Here is a 14,245-nt window from a genome sequence, read left to right as displayed (position 1 = left end):
CATGGCCAGAGCATTGGAAATGTGCTTCCTAATCCAAATATCGCTCTGCTTGCTCCCTGGCATGATGCCTGAAATCCCCATGGTTCTCAAGAATGTCCTGCCTTTATTTTATATTCTTATTGCCATCAGCCCAGACTAGACCCTGTCTTGCTTCTTAGTTGATCTACTCATCTACTTTTAGATCTTCTCCTCCTTAATTATTACTCGACACCTTGGAAAAGATCAATTTTCCTAAAATACTAGTCTGATTATATATTTTCCCTGCTCAAAAACCTTACAGTTTTTAAAAAGGAATCCTCTCTCCCTAGCTTGACTTCCAAAATCCTCCACAATGTGGCCTCAACTATTTCTCATTATACTTTAAATCCTATGGTTCAATCAATCTGAAATAGTTGTCATTCTCACTTCCATGCCTTTGTTCACTGTAATTCCTCTGACTCTCTGGGCTGGCTTCTTTCCTTGCATTGTCTATTAAAATTCGATCCTCTCCATGATGCTAGAATACACCAGTCAGAAATGACCTCTTATTTTTCTTAAATGCTTATCCACTGATAGGCTTATAAAAGACGTTCACATTTTAGACTTTTCACCCCATATTAAAAGTTAGCTCTGGAACTTCCCTGGCGGTCCAGTGTTTAAGATTTCATGCGTCCACTGCAGAAGGTATGTGTTTGATCCCTGGTCAGGGAATTAAGATCCACATACTGGCAGGGTTTGGCCAAGAAAAAAAAAAAGCTAGCTCCTTGAGAGGGTTAAGTAACTTTTTCAGTTAACTACCCACCTCATAAAATGTGCCCCCTTCCCTGTGTAAGGGTGAGTCCTCCACATCTGTGCTTCTGCCATATTAGTCTGCTTCTGAATAGATTAGGGAAGGGACCTAACCATGCTTGGCCAGCTAGATCCTCCTCTTGGAGACCATGTACTTTTATCAGATAAATAAATAAAACAAAAGACCTTTTAGCCTAGATCTGTCTCCTAAATGGAGTAGCTGGGAACTAGAGAACTGTGAAGCATCACCAGTGCACCTGTAAGGCTGTATCCCTGCAACAGGGGCCATTTTTCACATAAGAGAAAGCATCCCTCTAGATAGATGCAGCTTCAGATGCAGGGCACAAATATATATGATGACCCTGAGGGGCCATAGTATTTTTCTTCATAGTTGGGGAGGCAGAAAGAGTTGGGTTTCAGAAAGAGAAAAATGAACCGTAAATGAGAGAGAATGCCACTGCCTGGTTGCTGTCAGGTTTCCAGACATGGGGTATAGTCCCAATTGAGATACCATTGCCTATGCCTGAGAAAATCCAGTATTCTTTCCAAAAATTCCTTTTTCACTCAAGGGTAAAATGAGTTGTCCATTAGCCATCCAATCCCACAAGACTGAGAGTAGCTTTTCAGAGTAACTTACAGTGTCACGCTATGCATACTAAGTCACTTCAGTCGTGTCCAACTCATTGCAACCCTTTGAATTGTAGCCCAAGAGGCTCCTCTGTCCATGAGATTCTCCAGGCAAGAATACTGGAGTGGGTTGCCATGCCCTCCTCCAGGGGATCTTCCTGACCCAGGGATTGAACCCACATCTCTTATGCCTCCTACATTGGCAGGCAGGTTCTTTACCAGTAGCACTACCTGGGAAGCCCACACACTAAGTCGCTTCAGTCATGCCCAATTCTGCGACCATGTGGACTGTAGTGTGCCAGGCTCCTCTGTCCATGGGATTTTTGTCAGTCACCTGGTAAATATATGTTGCATGTGGGTTACGCTTCTGGTTCTTAACGTTGGCTGTACATTAGAAACACCTGAGATGCTTTTAAACCTACCAATGCCCTCATCCCACTGCAGACCAATTAAATTCAAACTATCTTGGATGGGAGGGCACTATTCTTTTATTTAGACCTTTCCTGATGACTCTAAAATGTAATCAGGGATTATCACTGCATTAGATGTTATGAAAATAAATACAAATACTGAGGAAGAGCTGGTAGCACATTAAGCCATTTTTATTTGTTAGCTCATCTGTGTTGAATTATTTAACAGATTGTACAATTTGGGAAAAGATTTACACCCAAGGTTAGGGTCAGGGTAGCATCAGAAGCAGTAAAGAAAAATGTATAAAAAGATGAAGAATAGGCACTGAGTTTAGTTCATATTTTTTTAAAAAATAGAACAAATTATTGGGACACTGGGAGTAGTTACATAAGCCATTAACTGATCGAGCCAGAAGGAAATGGATAACAGTAGTAATTTTCATCCCCCAAATATGGAATTCTTCTGAGAGGAGATCTTTAAAACAATATTCTGATTAAATTTTAGTTTAAAAATCAAGCTAAAACAATGTAACATAATCTCTAGATCAGCATAATTAAACAAGTGATTATATGTTAATGTCTAAGTATTAGTTCTGTATTAATAATTTAGTTGTTAATAATGTAAGTATTCAGTCAGTTCAGTTCAGTCGCTCAGTCGTGTCCGACTCTTTGTGACCCCATAAACCACAGCACGCCAGGCCTCCCTGTCCATTACCACCTCCTGGAGTCCATCCAAACCCATGTCCATTGTGTCAGTGATGCCATCCAACCATCTCATCCTCCATCGTCCCCTTCTCCTCCTGCCCTCAAGCTTTCCCAGCATCAGGGTCTTTTCAAATGAGTCAGCTCTTTGCATCAGGTGGCCAAAAGATTAGGAGGCATCATAAACTTCTAAGAATACTAAAATATACTTTTTAAAGGCTGCATTCCTGGTTTCTCCACACTGCTCCCTGAACTCAAGTATGACTTCATTCTGCTTAAGACATTGATGGTACTGTATTTCTTTCTTTCTTTTTTTATATTTATTTATTTGGCTGTGTCAGGTCTTAGTTGATGCATGCAGGATCTTCATTGCATTGTGAGGGTCTTTCATTGAGGCACTTGGACTCTCTAGTTGTGGCCCATAGGCTTGTTAGTTTTGGGCTCAGTAGCCGCAACATGCTAGAGAAGGCAGTGGCAACCCACTCCAGTACTCTTGCCTGGAAAATGCCATGGACAGAGGAGTCTGGTAGGCTGCAGTCCATGGGGTCACAAAGAGTCGGACATGACTGAGCGACTTCACTTTCACTTTTCACTTTCATGCATTGGAGAGGGAAATGGCAACCCACTCCAGTGTTCTTGCCTGGAGAATCCCAGGGACGTGGGAGCCTGGTGGGCTGCGGTCTATGGGTCGCACAGAGTCGGACATGACTGAAGTGACTTAGCAGTGGCGGCAGCAGCAGTAGCAGTTGCAACATGCAGGCTTAGTTGCCCCAAGGCATGTGGGATCTTAGTTCCCCAGACCAGGGTTCAAACCCATGGCCCCTGCATTGCAAAGCAGATTCTTAACCACTCGACCACCAGGGAAGTCCCTGTACTTCTTAATACATTCTGTCTGGTATTGTGGCTACTTTAGTGCTTGTCTTTTGCCTTTTACTTAAGAAGAAGCTCCTTGAGAGAAGTGATCATAGTATTCATTTTTATATGCCTCCCACAGAACCTTCTTCTATTAGAGCATGTTAGTTTTATTTGTTGTGTTAGGCTTTATCAATTAGGCATAAATTCTGCTGCAAATAAGGTAAGCCATACTATGATGGCTTAAACCATGGGTTTATTTTTCTCATGTAGCAAGAAATTGAGATACAGGCAGTCCAAGGTTGAAACAGTTTCTCAAGAAAGCAATTCAGTTCAGTTCAGCTCAGTTCAGTCACTCAGTCGTGTCCGACTCTTTGCGACCCCATGAATTGCAGCACGCCAGGCCTCCCTGTCCATAACCAGCTCCCGGAGTTTACCCAAACCCATGTCCATCAAGTCAGTGATGCCATCCAATCATCCATCCTCTGTCGTCCCCTTCTCCTCCTGCCCCTAATCCTTCCCAGCATCAGGGTCTTTTCCAATGAGTCAACGCTTCCCATGAGGTGGCCAAAGTATTGGAGTTTCAGCTTCAGCATCAGTCCTTCCAATGAACACCCAGGATTGATCTCCTTTAGGATGGACTGGTTGGATCTTCTTGCAGTCCAAGGGACTCTCAAGAGTCTTCTCCAACACCACAGTTCAAAAGCATCAATTCTTTGATGCTCAGCTTTCTTCACCGTCCAACTCTCACATCCATGCATGACCACAAGAAAAACCATAGCCTTGACTAGACGGACCTTTGTTGGCAAAGTATGTCTCTGCTTTTAAATATGCTATCTAGGTTGGTAATAACCTTCCTTCCAAGGAGCAAGTGTCTTTTAATTTCATGGCTGCAATCACCATCAGCAGTGATTTTGGAGCCCCCAAAATAAAGTCTGACACTGTTTTCACTGTTTCCCCATCTATTTCCTATGAAGTGATGGGACTAGATGCCATGATCTTAGTTTTCTGAACGTTGAGCTTTAAGCCAACTTTTTCACTCTCCTCTTTCACTTTCATCAAGAGGCTCTTTAGTTCTTCTTCACTTTCGGCCATAAGGGTGGTATCATCTGCATATCTGAGGTTATTGATATTTCTCCCGGCAATCTTGATTCCAGCTTGTGTTTCTTCCAACCCAGCGTTTCTCATGATGTACTCTTCATATAAGTCAAATAAGCAGGGTGACAATATACAGCCTTGATGTACTCTTTTTCCTATTTGGAACCAGTCTGTTGTTCCATGTCCAGTTATTAGGGACACATTATTTCCATCTCTCTGCTTCTCTTGTCCTTACTCTTTAGCATGTCACCTCATGGTCATAAGATGGCTGCTACACCTCTAGGCATTCCTTTTTTTTTTTTTTTGCAAGCAAGAAGGGACAGGCTCAGAAGGTCCAAAGGAACATTCCAATGCAATCTATCCTTTTTATTTGTTTGCTTATGGCTGTGTTGAGTCTTTGTTGCTGCACTCAGGCTTTCTCTAGTTGCGGGAGTGGGGCTACTCTCTAGTTGTGGTGCATGGGTTTCTCACTGCGGTGGTTTATCATGGCAGAGCACAGACTCTAGGGCGCACAGGCTCGGTAATTGTGATGCAGGGGCTTAGTTGCCCCCACAGCCTGTGGAATCTTCCTAGACCAGAGTCTGAACCCGTGTCCCCTGCACAGACACCAGTCTCCCCTGAATAGCAGGCCGACTCTTCATCACGGGATCACCAAGTGAAGCCCCCAATCTATGCTTTTTAAAAGCTTTCCTGAAATTTTATCCAGCAACTGTTTGTTGGATAGAATTGGACACATGGTTACTCCTGGACTAATACTGAAAGATGGTTAGGGAGAAAGGGCTTATGCATTGGGGTTGAGCCAGACAGAAACATTGTACCATAAGGTTTTATTCTAATTAGACTTGAAATGATTATTGCAGATTGTTTGGAACCCCCTACCATGATCTGACAGCCAAGAAAATCATGGGCCAGAAATGTCTGAGATCCATAGCCAGGTAATGGCAGAACAGAGACTAGAGTAAGATCCAGCTATTACCATTCTTAAGCCACTGAGCATTGCATACATCTGCACACAGACTATTAGAAGGTCCTACTTTAGAAGCTATGAGTCATTTCCAAAGACAGAGTTTAGATTGCTGGAACTTTGTTTTAGCCATCTCCCAAAGAACCTTCCCCTTCCTATAAATCATCAGAGCAACAAATAGGAAAAAAGACCTTTCAGTCCTCCTTTGATTTAAAAGATGGCAAAATAAACTGTTCAAAATTTCCACGGGATATGTCCTCCATAAGTTGTCCTCTTGTTTTGTGTAACTGAGAAGGTTGTTTTTTAAAATCGCTAATGTAGAATAAATTAAACGGTGAAAATCCAATAGTGTTTCAGTGCAATCCCAATCTTTGTTCCTCTCCCTTACTATACACTACCATTATTTTTGCTAGCAATTTTTTTGAAATTATTATTGCTGTCAAATTACTTTAATTCTGACCTTTGACCCCCCAAATAAGGTTTTTCTAAATGTATGCCTCCTAAATAATTATATCATAATTTTTGTTTCCCCAAATGACTAATTTTAGCTTTCTAGGTATGATATTCACATTTAAGGGAAAAAAAAATGGTGCATCTATTTCAACCAACCAATCCTCTACAAGAGTGCTGATTATCTCCACCTCTATGATTTTTATCATTATGAATAAATGCTGAGTAAGTGGTGGCTATTATTGTGCTTGTGCTTAGTCATTCAGTCATGTTGATTCTGTGCGACCCCATGGACTGTATAGCCCACCAGGCTCCTCTGTCCATGGGATTCTCCAGGCAAGAATACTGGAGTGGGTTACCTGGTCCTCCTCCAGGAGAATCTTCCCAATCCAGGGATTGAACCCCGGTCTCCCGCATTGCAGGCAGATTCTTTACCATCTGAGCCACCAGGGAAGTCTAAGAATACTGAAGTGGGTAGCCTATCCCTTCTCCAGGGGATCTTCCCAACCCAGAAATCGAACCAGCGTCTCCTGCATTGCAGGCAGATTCTTTACCAGCTGAGCTACCAGGGAAGCCCCTGTGGCTATTATTAGGTTGCTATAAGTTCAACATGAAAGGAGATGCTCATCTTTTAATGTTAAAATAGAAATCAATTGTATTCTTATCATGTTAACACATGTTTGGGCCTGAATGTCTAAGACTCTAATGGTTTTTCATAACTAAATCATTACCCCATACATGTATGCTTAGCATAAACATAATTAAACTATTCAGCCACCTGCTGTCATTTTTTTTTAACTACCTTAAAGATTGTATGTGCTAAGTCGCTTCAGTCATGTCTGACTCTGCAAGCCTATGGATTGTAGCCTGCCAGGCTCCTCTGTCCATGGGATTCTCTAGGCAAGAGTACTAGAGTGGGATGCCATTTCCTCCTCCAGGGAATCTTCTCAACCCAGGGACTGAACCCATGTCTCTTGCATCTCCTGCATTGGCAGGAGGGTTCTTTACCAATAGCGATTATTCAGCAATAATCTTGCTACCACTGCAAACTCTGTTAGGAGAAATAATTTCTATGAAAATTAAACTTAATAAGCTACCATTTTTAAAAGAGAAGCATAGTAATGTTTTACATACATTTTGTAATAACTCTCTATAGTCTTTCTAAGTCAATTTTAATCTGTTTGGGGTGTGTAGTTTATCGGTTATATTTCAGTTTCTATGGCAACAGATGCAATCATTGCATACACATTCTGCAGCTGGGTAGACAAGCAGTCTCCTCTGAGACTTACACTTGCAAATAAAGCAGTGTATGAGTAAGAGGCAAGCATTCTTCTCCTCCAGGAGACTGAGTACACTACACTTCCAGGATACCAGGCTTAGGCGATAGCCAAAAAAAGGCTTCCAAATACAACCCGTTCTCCAGGTTTCACATGGAACAATTGAGACATCTTTACTCAAGGCGTAAAGATACTTCCACTGCTGCTTTTAGCATTTGGGACACAATGGAAAACTTACACTAAGGACCTGGTTCTCATCCATTTCTTAAGACTTCCTGCTTTTCTGAAGTGGAAATTTATAAAAGCACAATTCAGATGTTCTGAAATAAAATTTAGATGATGATGGAAATAAAGTAATAGAAGTCACTGCAAAAAAAAAAAAAAAAATAGGAACCAAAGAAATCTCTGTAACAGAAATTCCAGAAAAGTCTTTCACGATGCCCTGAAACTGAGATTGTGGTTTAATTTGAGCTACTTCTGAGCAAGTGAATGTCTTATAGATAATTGACTCAATTAAAGAAAAAATATTTTCACTTTTTTGTTATAGAAAATTTAAAATATACCACACAACTAGAATATAATGAACTTTTATGTGCCTACCTCCCAGGTTGCTATCGTTAATACTTGACATGTTTTATCTATAAACTCTCACACTCTTCTTTTAACAAATTATATCAAGTTATTTCCTTTCACTCATATATATCTGTGCTGTGTTGTGCTTAGTCACTCAGTCATGTCCAACTCTTTGTGACCGCATGGACTGTAGTCCGCCCAGCTTCATTGTCCATGGAATTCTTGAGGCAAGAATACTGAAGTGGGTTGCTATGCCCTTCTCCAGAGGATCTTCCTGACCCAGGAATCAATCTGGGGTCTCCTGCATTGCAGGCGGATTCTTTACCAGCTGAGCTACCAGGGAAGTCCCATATACATCTACTACATATTTAATTGATAAGGATTTTTAATGTAACAATTATACTGTTATCTATAACACTTAAAATGAACAATTAAGTCATTAATATTGAAATATTCTATTTTAACTTAATAATATGGAAAATGATTGATGTTAACAATTATTATACTTTATATAAAAGGCTTATAAATAAACCACTTCCATAAAAGTGTATGTGATTTATTATACCCAAGGAAAACAAAATACATTTTTAAAACTCACTTTTTATTTTGTCCTACAAGTTTCCTTTTCTTTTTCTAGAGGAGGTATCAGTATGTAGTTATTTCCTATCATTTTACAATAGTGTAGGGAATACCCATTGAAAAATTTAATTTTCATCAATTGAAATAATATTGGAGTATCTCTGATTTAGTCCTCAATTTCCCTTCAGTTGGCCCAGAAGTAAATACCAAGAGGTTTTCATTCCCCATATACCCATCATGCTTGATACTAATATGTTTATGAAATATGTTTAATTAAATGCTATTGATTTAGCTCTTTCTCCATGAAAACACTTTCTCTTGGAATGACTCATGTTTCACTGTGAGTGTCTGTCTCTTTGCTTTTCCACTTAACTTCTGTGAAAGTCTTTCTAATATATTTCTTTGTCTCTTTGTTCTTAATTTTGCCTGTTTATATCTGTGAATATCTTTATCTTTTTCTCATTTTCTTTTTCTCCTTATTCACCATTTGTTTCCTCTAATCTCTGACTCTCCTTCGTGGTTGTTATATTTATTGGGCGTAAGGCAATATTTTCTGTCCTTTATTTTCAAAATAGATGAAAGAAACATTTGGGGCTTCTGTAAAAGAAAATAAAATGGTTTTTCACCTGATTTGTTTTCTTCTTTCAAAGTGGCAACTGTCTTAGCATGTTCATTTATTTTTATTTTTATTTATTTATTTATTTTTGCATATACATAGTGAAAACTTTTATATTTGGAATTAGCCAGCTGGACTCAGTTTAGATGATCCCAATTTTGTTGGCAACATCCAAAGCATCATAGTCAGGAGCCAGTCGAACATATGCCTTCTTCTCTCCATCAGGCCTGATCAGAGTATTGACCTTAGCCACGTCAATGTCATAGAGCTTCTTCACAGCCTGTTTAATTTGGTGCTTGTTAGCCTTGACATCCACAATGAATACCAGTGTGTTGTTGTCTTCTATTTTCTTCATGGCTGACTCGGTGGTGAGGGGGAATTTGATGATGGCATAGTGGTCAAGTTTGTTTCTCCTAGGGGCGCTCTTCCGAGGATATTTGGGCTGCCTCCTGAGCCGCAGTGTTTTGGGCCGCCTGAAGGTGGGTGACGTCCGGATCTTCTTTTTCTTGTGGCTGTGGACACCTTTCAACACTGCTTTCTTGGCCTTCAAAGCCTTTGCTTTGGCTTCAGCTTTAGGAGGGGCAGGGGCTTCCTTTTTCGCCTTCGGCGCCATCTTCATGAAAAGCAGCATGTTCATTTAGAATACATATTTAGCCATTCTAAGAGGTATTGCAAGGAGATCCAATCAGTCCATCCTAAAGGAGATCAGCCCTGGGTGTTCATTGGAAGAACTGATGTTGAAACTGAAACTCCAATACTTTGGCCACCTCATGGGAAGAGTTGACTCATTGGAAAAGACCGTGATGCTGGGAAGGATTGGGGGCAGGAGGAGAAGGGGACGATAGAGGATGAGATGGCTGGATGGCATCACCGACTCGATGGACATGACTTTGGGTAAACTCCGGGAGCTGGTGATGGACAGGGAGGCCTGGCATGCTGCAATTCATGGGATCGCAGAGTCGGACACGACTGAGCGACTGAACTGAACTGAACTAAACTGAAGAGGTATCGCACATTTACTGAAGATGATTTCCAAAGAATTTTTTTTCAAAGAACAATTCAATTTATGTAAACAAAAACAAAAACAGTTCACCCATTCCTCCCACCTCTCCACTGCCCCCTTCCTCCTACCCCCACCTCTGACAGCCACCAATGCATTCTCTATACCTATGAGCTTGGGTTGATTGATTGCTGTTTCTTTTCTTCCTTCCTTCCTTCCTTCCTTCCTTTCCCTTCTTCTCTCTCTCCCTCTTGCTCTCTCTCCTTTCCTTCATTCATTCCTTCTCTCCTTTCTTTTCTTCTTTCCTTTTTGATTCCACATATTAACAGAGACTGGGGCTTTCCTGGTGGCTCATCAGTAAAGGAGACTCAGGAGGCGTGGGTTTGATCCCTGGGTCAGGAAGATCCCCTGGAGGAGGGCATGGCAAGCCAGTCCAGTATTTCTGCCTGGAGAATCCCGTGGACAGAGGAGAGTCAGACATGACTGAAGCAACTGAACATGCACACATAACAGAGATTATACAGCATTTGTCTTTCTTTGACTTATTCACTTAGCATAATGCCCTTAGACCCATCTTTGTTGTGGCAAATAGCAAGATTTAATTCTTTTCATGGCTGAATAATATTCCATTGTATTTATATACCACAGTTTCTTTATACATTCATTGATCCATCAATAAGATTTAGGTTATTTCCATATCTTGGGTATTATAAATAATGCTATGATGAATATGGGTATGCATACATCTTTATTTGGGGATTAATTTTTGTTTTCTTTGGATAAATACCCAGAAGTAGAATTCTGAATCATACCATAGTTCTATTTTTAATTTTTTAAGGAACTGCCATACTTTTTTCCGTATTGGCTATACCAACTTACATTCCTACCAACAATGCACAAGGGTTCCCTTTTCTCCACATCCTTGCTAATACTTGTTATTTCTTGTCTTTTTGATAATAGCTATTCTAACAGGCAAGAGGTGATACCTCATTGTAGTTTTAATTTGTGTTTACCTGATGATTAGTGATGTTGAGCACCTTTTCATGTAACTATTGGCCATCTCTATGTCTTCTTTGGAAAAATGTCTATTCAGATTTTCTGCCTAATTGTTGAATTGAATTGCTTGAGTTTCTGCTATTGAGTTGTGTGAGTCTTTTTATGTATTTTGCATATTAACCCCTTATTATGTATTTTGGGTATTAACCCCTTAACAGATATACCATTTGCAAACTTTTCTCCCATCTGGTCAATTGTCTGTTTATATTGGCTTCCTTTGCTGTGCAGCTAATGGTAACTTATTAAAAATAAGTCAAAATGCTGTTGCCTGGGAGTTTCAAAAGGGTAAACTCCCCCTCCTAACAAAGAAAAAATTGGAAAGATTTTATAAAACAGTACTCCAGCTTTTTATCTGTGAAAGAGAAAGCATATCATCCTTTTCTCCAATGTATTTGTTGGCTTAATAATATAGTTCCTGTCATTTTTGCTGTTTTATTATTAATTTCCCAACAAGCATGTTACTTGTTTTACTTATATGACAAGCATAAATGGGTACACATGCCACATTCTTGTTGTGAATAAAGTGCCTTGATAACAATAATAATGGGGAAGATAATAACACACAGGCCATAAATACTCATTTAAGTGATTTAAACCCAATGCCTATTGCTCTCCAAAAGCAACTTCGGGAAATGTGTTTCAACCCCTAATGAATGAACTATATTTTAAGACATTATTAACTTTATTTAATATTAGCTATTAAATTATTAATATTATATTATTAATAGCTAATATTAGCTATTAAAATTATTAGGTTTATTTCTATTATATTTAAAATAACTCCCTTTTATGACATAGTTTTATTTTAAGGATACATTATCAACAATTCACTATGTTTTTCAGTAGGTTTAGAACCACTGCTAGAAAAAATAGAAAAAACACTATCCTTCACTCTGTGTTTCCAGTGAGAAAAATAAATAAGTAAATATTAGAAATGTCACTTTGGTGAGGTTATTAACAACCTTAAATTATAGGGAGGGTCCCCTAAAGGGAAAAAGCAATGATAAAACACGTCTACTTGAAATGGCTTCATAGTTTAAGCAAACAACATGGTTAAAAAAAAAAAGTCCCACCCAGCAGGAAATGGTAAGAACAGCCTTAAAATATTCCAGAGAAATAGACTATTTCAACAAAAAATTAGGGGAAAAAAGTCAGCCTTCAACATCAGTTGAGTTTTGATGGAGACTGTCAAAGACTTGGACTGGAAAAACATACATGTTAGAGAATCTAACATTTTTAAACAGCACTGGAAAACACAGTTCCTAGGAAAACTAATGCAGACTAATGCATGAAAAGAAGATATAGATACTGATCATATTTTAAGTACAAAATTAAACATTGTCACAACATAGCTAATTAATTTATTCTAATATTATTTAAATGCACTCACTAAAAACATACTTCCAGATCTCTATACTTCACATCTAACTCATGCTGAGTACTATTCAAATTATCTCTACAAAAATTTCCCCTGATATCTCAAAAAAAGTTCTTAACTTGTAGTAGCTTTTCCTTAACTTTAGTATCAAGTAATAATCAAGAAATATAAATAGGATATAGCCATAGGAGTTGATATAATGGAAAAAACTGGTAAACTCCCCTAATGGAGAAACAAAAAATTGAAATAATTGGGGCCTTTAAATTTAGTTTAAATGTTTACATCCTAGTTTCTAGTTAGTGACCTTAGATAGGTTATTTAACTCCTCTGAACCTCTGTTTATATATAAAGTGGGACTAATGATATTCACTTTATTGGTTTTTAAGCAAGATTTAAGCCAGATTACATATGTCTTGCTTAGAGCATGGTATATGCTCAATTAATACTTAACTTTCTTCCATTTTTATGATTAAAATAGAGTTTGAATTAAAACTTGGATATCAAAATGCAGGCCAGTGCTCTTTTCCTGTGGCTAGAGGGCCATCCTGAGAAGGAGGCTGGAGAACATAGATTTGTCTAAAGAAAAACTTTTAAATAACATTTATTTATTTATTTGTTTATTTATTTAGACTTCCCAAGTGACTCAGTGGTAAAGAATCCGCCTGTCAATTCAGGAGATGTGGGTAGGATCTCTGGGTTGGGAAGATCCCCTGGAGAAGGGAATGGCAACCCACTCCAGTATTCTTGCCTGGGAAATCCCATGGACAGAGGAACCTGGCAGGCTACAGTCCATGGGGTCACAAAAGAGTCAAGCACAACTTAGGGCACACACATTTATTTATTTATTTATTTTTGACTATGCTGAGTCTTCGTTGCTGTGTGGGCTTTCTCTTATTGCAGCGAGCAGGGGCTCCTCTTCCCTGCAGTGCACAGGCTTCTCATTGCAGTGGCCTCTCTTGTTGTGGAGCACTGGGCTTCAGCAGCTGCAGCACGTGGACTCAGTAGTTTCCACTTTCAGGCTCTCGGGCATAGGCTCAGTATTTGTGGTGCAACAACTTAGTTGCCCCAAGGCATGTGGAATCTTCCCCAGACCAGGTATCAAACCCACATCCTCTGCATTGACAGGCACATTCTTATCCTCTGTACCACCAGGGAAGCCCTGAAGAAAGAAATTTTAATCAAGTTTTGAGTGTTCAGATAGACAATATGATAAGCAAGAAGAAGATCATGTATGAATCAAATGTAGAAATAATGCTTCAGGTTTCTGTACTCCAACATCTAGTGCATCATAAGAATCTTTATTGAAAAACACGTACCCTAACAGACTGTTGTGTTTGTCTTGCATTTTAATCATTTATAAGATGACTTCTTATAAATTTCAAATTTTCTTAATAAAGCCTGGTATTTTGTTTTTCTGATTCTTATAATATATGCAGTTAAGACACTTTATTTTACAAATTATACAGGTAATAGTTAAGGGATTGGTGAACATTTGTATAGAACATCGCCACCTTTTGCTTAGATTTTAATGAAAAGACATATGTTTTAAGCAAACTGTTTGGAAATATATTTTTACAAAACTCAGAAAGGGCTAGGCAAGAGCTATCACAAATATATTTACTTTTATTTAACAACTCTGTTAGTGGTTGTGTAAGCAGATAGGGTAAGGGGTCCCAGGAGAAAGAGAACCGGGCATGGCTTTCTTGACAATAGAAAAGCAATTTTTGGTCGAAGCCTTTTTGTGATCTGAGTCTGGCCCTGTTCAATGCTTATCCTTGAATAGGTCTCAGTAATTAATGATCTTAAAGGAACAAAAAGCTGTTTGTCAGGCAAGAGAAGGAACAATAGTAAAGGTAATATATCGATTGTAAAGACTCCCAGTTCTGTTTCAATAG

General features: G+C 39.1%; 1 pseudogene across 1 annotated transcript; it reads right to left on the bottom strand.

The window, feature by feature from the left end:
• Window positions 1-9,017: 9,017 nt before the first annotated feature.
• On the bottom strand, window positions 9,018-9,536 carry LOC145510417 (large ribosomal subunit protein uL23 pseudogene; annotated as a pseudogene). The gene has a single exon (XR_014057004.1). The product of XR_014057004.1 is annotated as a large ribosomal subunit protein uL23 pseudogene (transcript).
• Window positions 9,537-14,245: the final 4,709 nt, after the last annotated feature.

The sequence above is a fragment of the Giraffa tippelskirchi genome, chromosome 6, assembly GCF_054371585.1.
Source record: "Giraffa tippelskirchi isolate mGirTip1 chromosome 6, T2T-mGirTip1v1.2.pri, whole genome shotgun sequence".
NCBI classification, from domain to species: domain Eukaryota; kingdom Metazoa; phylum Chordata; class Mammalia; order Artiodactyla; family Giraffidae; genus Giraffa; species Giraffa tippelskirchi.
This window is presented reverse-complemented; position numbering and strand designations above follow the sequence as displayed.